The sequence below is a fragment of the Chiloscyllium plagiosum genome, chromosome 16, assembly GCF_004010195.1.
Source record: "Chiloscyllium plagiosum isolate BGI_BamShark_2017 chromosome 16, ASM401019v2, whole genome shotgun sequence".
Taxonomy (NCBI): domain Eukaryota; kingdom Metazoa; phylum Chordata; class Chondrichthyes; order Orectolobiformes; family Hemiscylliidae; genus Chiloscyllium; species Chiloscyllium plagiosum.
Genome location: NC_057725.1, coordinates 62,088,572 through 62,100,749, shown reverse-complemented (window position 1 = coordinate 62,100,749; position 12,178 = coordinate 62,088,572). Strand labels below are relative to the sequence as shown.

General features: G+C 38.1%; 1 protein-coding gene across 6 annotated transcripts in view; it reads right to left on the bottom strand.

Moving 5' to 3' along the window:
• prdm11 (PR domain containing 11) overlaps positions 1–12,178 on the bottom strand; it is a 177,625-nt gene that overhangs the window by 18,039 nt on the left and 147,408 nt on the right. The gene's annotated exons all lie outside the window — the stretch shown is intronic.

The following is a 12,178-nucleotide window of genomic DNA, read 5'->3' as shown; positions in this document are numbered from 1 at the left end:
TTGCTGTGTTACCTACATTATAACAGTGAGTATAAATCAAAAATTATCTCACTGGCTGTAAAGTGCAGTTTTCTCTGGAACTTCAAGTTGAAACTTATTTTTCAGAACAAAACTTTGTGACTTGCTTCAGTTAGAATTCTTGAGAAATAGAAAAGCAGAATGAAGTGTTCACACTGTATATCAAGCTAATTCAATTAAAATGGGGAAATGTTGCTGGCAGACCAAATGGCTTTCACAGAATGAGATACAAGTTTCGCTCTTCATGTTACTCACTTTTCACTTTGACTGCTAGGTGGAAGCCGGACACTTCCCCATAAAAGGTAGAGGAGAAAGCATAAGTTAATAGTAGCCCCAACTTGTTCTCCTGTACCACATACTAACAAATTTAGAAAAAGACTGGAGGAAAAAGTGGACATAGACATTCACCAGGACAAAGCAAGTATACGATCCATACATATCAAATATTCTGTTGAGTTAACAATTTCTACCAATATCATAAAGAAATGTAGTGGAAAATAAAATCCCATTTCTGTGATCACAATATCACAAGACAATTCCTTACATTTTCTTAAAGGGATCATTTACATTACAACCTCAGTGTCAGAGCAAGGAGTTTCTTCTTTCCACCAAAACTACACTTGTGTGATGCAAATCTAAAATTCAGGCCTCACTCAATTTGTGATGCCAAGTCAAACCATAACTCTCTACTAATTCTGCATTTACACTCTTAACTAAGTGTCAGTGCACAGCAAAACTGCTTCTTAGCAACGCAACACATCATTTAATGTCCCCATAAAATACACAAAGAATTAAATCAACTGAAACAAAATTTCTTTCAGTTCAAAATCAATTTAAATATTAAGAAAAGTGATTGTTCAGCAACAATCTGCACTTATATAGTTGTTTTTAAAAAAAGGCTCCCAAATGCTTCAGAGATGTTTCATCTTTTTGACAGACACACACAAGGAGGTAATGAGAAAGATAATCAATTACATGGTTAGAGGTAGATTTTAAAGAAGGTTTTAGAGGAGGTGATTTAGGCTGGAATCCCAGATATAAGTACATGATAAAGTATGCATTAATGGTGGAGCAACTGAGGAATTTGAGACCAGAACTGCAAGTGCGAAGCAAACTAGGGCTGTGCAGTTAACTGAGATTGGGCAGGGTGGTACCATGGAAAGATTTGAAGGCAAGGATAAGAATTTTTCAATTGAGGGGTTTTTGGGTCAATGTAGGCCACATGTGTGACGGGTGAACCAGACTTAGGGTGACTTAAGGTCTAGGCTTTAGAGTTTTGGACAAACACAAGTTAATGGAAGAAGTGAGGTGGGAGGTTGGCCAGGAGACCACTGGAATAGTTAACGCTAGAAGTATGACAGAGGGTTTCAGCAGCAGGTCAGCTGAGTGAGGATAGTGACAGGTGATGTTACAGAAGTGGATAAGAATGGAGAGTTTGAGGGTAAGAGGCTATGTTCAAGAGAAACATTCTATTTAATATTTTCATTATGTCCATTGTAAAAGAGTACTTCTTTTGAATGTATTAGACATGGTGCTGATTTTTGCTCAGTATGCATGGAAATCTCTAGATTACTGCATGGCTACATCATGACACAACTGAGAGAAAATTGCTTAAGATTAAAACAGAATGGCAAGGTAACAAATGGTCTGAGTATAGCCTCAGATAGTCACCAGGGAAAGTGATGGAGTTATTAGCTAGGGTTAGGAATGGCTGTTGCGGCAAGCACTTTAGGACAAGTCGTGAAAAGACTGTGGAAGACCAGCAGACTATGGAATGTATCAGAACAGATGATGTAACAACAGAATATTTTCTACAAAAATGTTTACCATTGTATTGTTTAAGAAACCTTAACTGTGAAAACAAGACCTTGTCAAGATGCTTTTGCACCTCCAAAAATCACACTAAAAAGTCATAACCATTACTCTTTTGTGCAAGACTAAAAGAAACTGTCACGCTTTAGAACTGATCATGAAATTATAATGCTATTATAAAGATGCAGTAATCCTTTTACTGTACCAATGACATAGCAAAAATCATAATAAGTTATTTACTGGATCTAAGAGTCAGATATGACAACGAATGCCTTGAGGAGAAAGTGAGGACTGCAGATGCTAGAGATCAGAGTCGAAAAGCGTGATACTGGAAAAGCACAGCCGGTCAGGCAACATCCGAGGAGTAGAAGAGTCGACGTTTCAAGCATGAGCTCTTCATCAGAAATGGCTTAAGTTCCGTTTTCAGTTACAACACACTCATCGCTAATACTTTTGTTTTTGTTTTGCAGAGATATTTAGGTATCACTGTGGTTTTTATATTTCTCTGCCAGGAATTCCACGGACTGAAGGGAAGTTATTGTCCTAGGTAAGGCTGGTATCAGGAATGAAACAGATTTACTTCTATATTTCTTTTGTGCCCAGCTTTTCACTTGAAAGCAGGCTCAAGAATCTAACTCTGCACACAGATCTAGTAAAAGTACACAGGTCAACCAATGTCCAAAACAAAGGTTGATTCACATTTCAGGTGAAGCATTCCACCAGATGGGTTCTAAATGAAAGGCCCCACCTGAAGTTTTTTTCTTTCTTAGATGCCGACTGACCTACTAGTTCTTACTGTTCATACTTCAGTTTTGCAGCATTGGTACAAATCATTGTTATCAGAAATTACTTTAAAGGTAAAGCATAATTCATGAAGCAGAACTGCCATGTTATGAGTCATCTACATTAGAATAATTGCCACATTAAAATGTATTATCCAGTCATAGATAACTAAAGTCAGAGTATTGCAGCAAAATATGCTATATAATCCAAACAGAGAGCCCTGAATAGCAAAGAGTTGTATCTGCACATTTGTAATTTTGTGTTGGAGGTGTTTAGAGCACCTTCACTTCCATAATTAGGGTTTGAACTCAGCCTGAACTGATGAGATTAAAAACTTGTCTCTGTTGGACATAAATCTTACAATGAAATTTATCTGGAGAACTAGCCATTCGGATACAGAACTGGCTCAAAGGTAGTGGTGGAGGGTTGCTTTTCAGACTGGAGGCCTGTGACCAGTGGTGTGCCACAAGGATCAGTGCTGAGTCCACTATTTTTCGTCATTTATATAAACAATTTGGATGAGAGCATAGGAGGTATAGCTAGTAAGTTTGCAAATGACTCCAAAATTGGAAGTGTAGTGGACAGCAAAGAGTACAAGGGAATCTTGATCAGATGGGCCAATGGTCTGAGGAGTGACAGATGGAGTTTAATTTAGATAAATGTGAGGTGCTGCATTTTGGAAAAGCAAATCAGGGCAGGATTTATATATACACTTAATAGTAAGATCCTGGGGAGTGATGCTAAACAAAGAGACCTTGGAGTGCAGATTCATAGTTCCTTGAAAGTGGATTCGCAGGTAGATAGGATAGTGAAGTACGTGTTTGGTATGCTTTCCTTTATTGGTCAGAGCATTGAGTATAGCAGTTGTGAGGTCATATTGTGGCTGTACAGGACATTGGTTAGGCCACTTTTGGAATACTGTGTGCCATTCTGGTCTCCTTCCTATCGGAAGCTTGTTGTGAAACGTGAAAGGGATCAGAAAAGATGTGTAAACACATTGCCAGGGTTGGAGGATTTGAGTTATAGAGAGAAGCTGAATCAGCTGGGGCTGTTTTCCCTGAAGCGTCAGAGGGTGACCTGATAGAGGTTTAAAAAAGGAAGAGGGGCATGGATAGGGTAAATAGACAAGGTCTTTTCCCTGGGTTGGGGGAGTCCAGAACAAGAGGGCATAGGTTAGGGTGAGAGGGGAAAGATTTAATAGGGACCTATGGGGCAACTTTTTCACAGAGAGGGTAGAGTGTGTATGGAGTGAGCTGCCAGAGGAACTGGTGGAGGCTGGTACAATTACAATATTTAAAAGGCATCCGGACAGGTATATGAATAGGAAGGGTTTAGAGGGATATGGGCGAAATGCTGGTAAATGGGACTAGATTAGGTTAGGATATCTGGTCAGTATGGATGAGTTGGACTGAAGGGTCTGCTTCCATGCTATACATCTCTATGACTCTATACTGTTAATCTATTATCCATTGACTGAGAATACATGGCACACATTTACCATGCCTCAGAGGACATTGAGGGAAGGAGAGGAGTCATTGGATTCCATATTGGGTCCAACATCATAGAGCAGAGTAGGTAAGAGAATTTGGACAGTATGAAGAGTTATTTGTTAAATTAAAGGACAGGACCTAAAGGATTTTAATCTTTGGATTATTTCCTGACACAGATGCAAATATGAATAAGAATAAACAGATTTCAGACTTGAACACATAACTGACTAAATAATGTGGGAAAGAAGTGTTCTGTTCCATGTGACACTGGCACCAGTACTAGGATGGGAGCTGTCCAATTGGAATGGGCTGAATCCGCCTGGGACCGTCACAGAAATGGTAAAGAGGGTGACACAAGGAATTGGGAGGCAGGCCTCAGGTGGCAAAGATAGTGTAGATACTTTTTTTGTTTCCAAACTATTAGAGTAACAGAAATTGTGCTTCAGGGACTGCAGGTAAAGGGAAAATAAGATTTAAAGTAATCAAATTAGAAGAAAGAAACATTTTAACGCAAATATAGAATATAAAGAATACATTCAACTTTGAGGGTATGGCATTGTAACCATTACTGAGCTGTGGTCACAAAATTATGGGGACTGGGAAGTAAATGTATCTACAGGAAAAAGAGAGAAAAACAGAGAAAGTTATATATTCAACCATCGCTTTAAAAGAAAGTCATTCAAGGGAGTTAAAATGTTGCTTTGTCTCTGAGCCAAACAGTCCTGGGTTCAAGTCTCGAGGTTTGAATACAAATATCCAGGCTGACACTCTAGTGTAGTACTGAGGGAGTTCCGCAGTACTAAAAGAGCTGTCAGACAAGACATTTGGCTGAATTGTCAGAGTCAGAGAGACTCAGAGATAGAAATAGTAGATGGGACTAGATTCCTACCACCATTTTTTTTTGTTTGAGTGGGAGAAATGTGCATGTTCGTATTCCTAAGCTGGGTATCTCCAATTGCAGACATGGGCATCTCCCAGACCCCTGCAATTTTCATGGAGTCAGTCCAGTTTGTTAAAGACTTTGTTCATTATTCATACTAGTCCGAGAGCCCAGTCTTCCATTATTTTGTTGAAACAGGTGCACAGGTGGGACAGCTGATTTATAGGTTTGCAAGCTTTTTCTCTGCGATTTATTTCATCACTGGCTCAATGATCATTTATACAAGAGGTGTCGAATACCTATCAGGTGACTATCACCTGATGAAGGAGCGTCGCTCTGAAAGCTAGTGTGCTTCCAATTAAACCTGTTGGACTATAACCTGGTGTTGTGTGATTTTTAACTTTGTACACCCCAGTCCAACACTGGCATCTCCAAATCTCGAATACCTAGAAGTGTCAAATACCTATGGTGATATTTTTTCACTTTTTTCCCCCCAAAGTATGGGAAGTCTGTGTGTTAGATGGATTTAAATACGCACCTGGCACAAAGATAGTGAATTCTTTCAGTCTGGCCAGGGGTGTGGGGGTTAATACAGGTGGTAAAGGGATATTCCCCACCTTTCTATCCAAAAGCCTTGTTATCAGTCTACCTATCACAAAGACTGTGCTGCAGCAATATTATGCTGGAAGAAGCCTTAACCATTTGAGGAATAAATTGGAAAGAAGTCCGACCTAGTAAGCTGTTGGCCAATCTTGATTGCAAGGTATGTCTGGGATTTTGAACAGGACTAGCTGCCATATCTCAGTCACAGCAGAGGTGACAGGCCCAGGGGGATAGTTAGAGGGTAGAATAATCTTGGGAAGAGAGTGCCATCAATGTGCAACAGAGGGAAGATATCTTTGTTTCCAGCCCAATGACAGTTCACAGTGAGAACTGCAAGCTGCAGCTTCCATATATAAAACAGCAGCAGTCAGATGAGGGCCTTAATTGGCCATCTGATTACTTCACCACCAATATAATACAGAAGACAGGTTAGGATGAGCAGAAAGGCTATCTGCTTCATTTTACAAGACCCCCATCTTTAAATATACCAGTGAACCTTCATAAAATCCAGCCCAATATGCTCTTGATCCAACAAGGCCATACTCTAATTTATAATGAGGTAAATTAAATTAGGACTAATGGCTTTCATGATCATTAACCAACGTCAAGCATAATATGATCACATTCAACAGAGTGTTTGAAGGGAAGCAATGTGAAACAGTTACTAAGATTCTATATTTAGCTAAGACTGACTTCAATACAATGGAATATAGATTGACCACAATAAACAAATCTGTTCAACAACGATAAAAGGTGATAATTAGTCAAAGTATTTCATCTGATACTCACCGGAACTAGGATACAAGAAACAGACTTGGGAAAAGAGGGGGACACAAATTTATATTGCATAAAAAGAAGGTTCTGATTTGTTGAGCCATAATTGTGATCAAGATGCAACAAGACTTTACTGTCAATCTTAGCTCTCAGACCAGCAGCAGGACTCTGATTTGGTCAGGGTATTGCTACAGGAATGGCAGTCTCCATGACTCTTGCTTCCTTCCATGAAACATGTGCAATGTGCAAATTCCTTTTACCTACGTGTAACATGGTTTACATAGCTTCCAGTATACACACACACCACACCGTAAAGTCACTGATAGTGACTAAAGAGACAGAAGTGGGGCATTCAAGGAGGAATTTATGGTTAGTCATACAGAACCAGTTTATACTGCTTTCGGCCAAGGTTTTATTTGCCAGAAAACACAGCGATACCACCCAGGAATTGGAAAACATGAAACAAAATTTGCAAGCAGTATCAAAACCAAACCAAAACCCTTTACAAGTATATTAGAAGAGAGCAGTCAGAAACAAAGTGGGCCCTTTGAAAACTGACAAGAGTGATACTGGCAATGAAAACAATGAATTGCAAGCAAACTGAATAATTTAGTGTCAGTGATTAGAGTATTGAGGTCAGCATGCCACACATTCCAATTAAGCAGGCGCAGAGATATAACAGAATTAAGATATGCAATATCTTAGTAATATATAAATTAATCCATGAAAGAGCAAATCGCAGTGTTTTACAAGAAATGCTGTGGACATTTAAGTATAATCTTCCGACGTTGTCTTGAAGTAGCAGCCTTTTTAAGATTAGAAAATTTTTGCTCACTCTATTTAAGAAGGTGACACAAGGAAATGAGGGAATTATAGATTAGATAATTACTATTCTATAATTATAGGTGGGATGACTAAACATGCTGACATTTGTCAGATGTCCAGAGAGAGCTAGCATGGACTTTAAAGAACTGTAGGTACTGTCATTACTGTATCCATTAATGACACTATTGGGTTGAAAAATCACAAGCCCAAATTAGTGAATAATGCAAAGGTAAGTAGGTACTTACATTTGTGGATGGAAGTATTACAGAGCTACTCTACATAAGGGCTCATGCTGCTGGGATGAAATATTAGCATGGATACAGGATTGGCTAAATGAAAGGAAAGAGAGTCAGAAGTGGGTCACTTTCAAGTAATGAGTTGATGGCCACAGGGATCAGTGTTGGGCCTCAACTATCTACATTAATGACTTGGATGAAGGGAGTAACTGTATTATAGCCAAACTTGCTGATGATAATAAGGAAATATAATGATAAGGATATAAAAGTCTACAATGGGATATTATAGATTAGATTAGATTACTTACAGTGTGGAAACAGGCCCTTCGGCCCAACAAGTCCATACCGCCCCGCCGAAGCGCAACCCACCCATACCCCTACATTTACCCCTTACCTAACACTACGGGCAATTTAGCATGGCCAATTCACCTAACCTGCACATCTTTGGACTGTGGGAGGAAACCGGAGCACCCGGAGGAAACCCACACAGTCACGGGGAGAATGTGCAAACTCCACACAGTCAGTCGCCTGAGGTGGGAATTGAACCAGGATCTCTGGCGCTGTGAGGCAGCAGTGCTAACCACTGTGCCACCGTGCCGCCATAGATTGGATAAGTAAGTGGGCAAAAAGATTACATATGCAATACCCGTATAATATGGGAAAATTTGGCAGGACAAGTAAAAAACAGATTGTTCACATGGAGAAACGCTGCAGAAGTTCACAGGGATCTGCGAATTTTCCTACATGAATCACAAAGTTAGCATGCAAGTACAATAAGTAAATAGGAAGGCAAATGGAATATTGTCCTTTATTGCAAGAGGGATTGAGAATTAAAACAGGACCTCTCACTGCAATTTTACAGGACATTGGTAAAAAATACTTAAAGTACTGCTTACAGTTTTGGTTTCTTTACTTGACGAGGAATATACTTGGACAGGCAACAGTTCAGGAAAGGTTCACTAGGCTGATTCCTGAAGTTCCAAACAAAAGTCGCATTGGACTTGAAATGATAATTCTGGTCATTTGTCCACAGATGCTGCAGACTTGCTATATTTTTCCAGCAATTGTTGTTTTATGACTTGGGTTGAGGGGGGGGGGGGGTTCGCTGATGAGGCAAGGTTGAACATTTTGGACCAATTCACTGTAGTTGGGAAGAAATAGAAGTGATCTTTTGAAACATGATTCTGAGAGCTTGACAGGATAAATGCTGCAAATCTAGAACTAGACAGCATAGTTTAAGGGGTCTTCCCATTTAAGAAGGATGTAAGGATATATTTATTCTCTTTGAGGGTTGATAATCTTTGGAATTTTCTTTCCCAGAGAGCAGTGGAGTTTAGATAAATGAACATATTCAAGGCTGAGTTGGACAGATCTTTGATACCATTTAATACTAAACCTCCCTACATATCCAATGGTGACATTCGATGCTAAAGTTGTAACTTGCCAGCACGGACGTTTTGTCCTCAATGAAATACACAGAATAAAAACCATAAAAATGTGAGTTGTGTCTAAAATATTAACATAATGTTTACTGAAAAATGAAACAGGTCTATTTTAGAAAGATTTTTTATAATATTTTCAGTTGTCATGTACAGAACAATTTGTTTATCAGTATATTAATAGTTGAGGGATACACAAATAATCACAACCTACAAAACATATCCTAGCTAATTTCCTTCTGACTATGCCGAAAAATATTTCCATTTGTTATGTTTTATTCCATTCCTGCAATTAAATGAGGTGAGAATTATTAACATCAGAACCTCCACAATGTACAAACAACCAACAACTACGATCAACATCCAGTTCAGGAACCATTAGAATCAATCTTTAGAGTATGAGATGCAAAGGCACCAAAAATAAACACTTCATTAGTTCACACAGTGGAACAAATATGTAAATAGAAATTTGATCCTGAGTTTTGTTGAAACATAATTACATAATTTCAGGAAGACTCTGAGCAATTGAAAATACCCTCGGAAAACTTCCATTATTTAGGTACTAAGGAAACATAGAAAATTCCAGTCAAATATGTAAATCCTCAGTAGACCCAAAAAGTAATGTTAGATTATAATGTTAGATGCCTCAAGTTATTAGCCGCAAAATCAAATCTTCATTTGACCAGTCTATGAGATTCATAAATACTATAAAACTAGGGGATAAGATACATGATCAGGCTGCATTTACATTCACTTAAGAGTAAGGATGTTGTTTTTTAATCAAGATAAAACATGTGCATTTTACAAAAAATACATTTCTCAAATAGATGGTCTTAACAGTTTTCACCATTCCATCAGATTACATTGCAATCATTGTGCTAAGGTTATGAATGGTAAAATTCCACAGCTGAGTGTTTCAAGATTTAACTCTATCTAGAAAAACAAGTGGCTATGCCAAAGATGCAATATAGTCCCTTTTCACTAGTTTTTGGTCAGAACTCAAGAACACTGGTTGACTTTGTCATGAGATTATAAAGTAATGGAACTAGGTTACTTTTATAATATGTTATATTACATATATTCATTCAGGCTTTGAACCATAATCAGATTTATTTCAGGGTAGTCATGCTCCCTTGTCAATTGCTATACAATGCAGTTCCATGAGATTTACTGCTTGTCTAATGCTGCATCTAAGTCATGAAGTTTATATTAAATTATTTTAAAAATACCAATTTCTTTAGCTATAAGTAAATTGAAGTTGTATTCACTGACTGGCTATATCAAGACTATACCATCTTCCTCCTGATTGTGCTTTCCTTTCATTTAACTATTCTAACAGATGGAACTAAACAACTGAGCTCATTGAAACATCTAATTTAGCTGAACCAAATCTAGATGCTCCATTTTAAACATACATATTTAAATGGCACTGAGAAACAAGTAACCAGAATATTTCACATTTTCTCACATCTTGCCTGAGATTAATATCCTGGTCAAGTTCCAAAATGTATGACATATATTCCAGCTTTGGTTGACCGTATAGAAAGTTTGAAAGCAGCAGTAGAACTTTTTCATTTTGTTCCTTCTATCCTAGCTTTCTGAAATCCCTATAATTAGTTTTTTTAATTCCTTTGTGCATTTTACTTGCTGCTGATCCTTCGTATTCTCACTATATTTTGCCTTTTGATTATACGTATTGACTGCTTGCACAGGTTCCTTCACATATCTTATCCAAGTGATGAATTTTAATGTTTGAGACATTCCCTTGATAAGGCATCACAAAACACATCTAGCATGGGTCAATGTTCAACAGCACAGAATGAAAGTCTCATTGGAAATTTTCTCCTTGTTTATCTAGGGAAGTGCAGTCAAGGATAATGCTAATTGAGATCAGTTTGTTAGGAGGTCAGCCTTGGTAAACAGGACACTGGATAAACTTGATGAGCTATGGTGGGTGGCACGGTGGCACAGTGGTTAGCACTGCTGCCTCACAGCGCCAGAGACCCGGGTTCAATTCCTCAGGCGACTGTGTGGAGTTTGCACGTTCTCCCAGTGTCTGCGTGGGTTTCCTCCGGGTGCTCCGGTTTCCTCCCACAGTCCAAAGATGTTCAGGTCAGGTGAATTGGCCATGCTAAATTGCCCGTAGTGTTAGGTGAAGGGGTAAATGTAGGGGTATGGGTGGGATGGGCGTCGACGGGGCGGTGTGGACTTGTTGGGCCGAAGGGCCTGTTTCCACACTAAGTAATCTAATCTAATCTAAAAAGAGGATGTCATTTTAAATCAATTCCTCTACTTACAGTTAAAACAACAGATTTTAGTAAATATATTAAGTTCTCTGAACAATTCACAATATTGATCACAAAGTATGAACCTGGTTAAGGAGTTGGTTGAACAGGGCTCAGAGAGGATAGGTATAATGTACATACTCCAAATGGCAGAATTTGACTAAAGGATTTGCATTGTGGGGTCAACTATTCATCGTATTTAACTTAAATGTTGGGACAGAAAGCTCATATCTAAGTTTGTCAAAGACTCAAAGATAGGCAGATTGAAACACAAAATTATAAAGAAGTATCAATAAGTTAAGTGAATGAGCAGAATTGTGATGTGTGGACCTCAAACCGCAAATAGAAAAAAAGCCAGATTTTATAGTAAAGGCCCAGAGACTTAGGTTTCCACGTACATAGATCAATAAAATGTCATGGACAGGTACCAAAAATATTTAGAAAGACAAAATGGAATGCTAATCTTTATATCCAGAGGACTACAGTTAAAATCAATATTTATTTTTCCCACAGTTTTTAATATAGTTTATGAAATTAAATTATTTTACTAATTATTGCCTTTGTTCCTCTGCAGAAAGTATTTCTAAATTACACACTGCACTTTGGTACCCATATTGTAGAAAAACAAATCTATCCTTTGCAAGCCAGCACTAATGAAATTAGACAGCCTCCTGAAATTCAACAATACTACCATCACAAATAAAGATAGATTATTTAGATCTTCTCTCAAATGTTCTCCAGAACTGAAAGAAAATGAACTTGACTTTTGTTCCTAATGACCTTTGATCATACTGTTTCTCCTTCAGCATGAGGGACACAGTTCAGTAAATAGTTGAACATCATGATTTTAGTCACCTATACCCTAACTAACACTAGAATCAAAAGATGTTGTAGAACTCAATTTCACATGTCCATTCCAGCAAATGGACAATCAAATGTGCAGCTTAAAATGCTGCAAGAACAACATGTGTATGAACACAACACAAAAAATAAAATTAGTGTTATCAATATAATTCTGACTTCATCATAATGT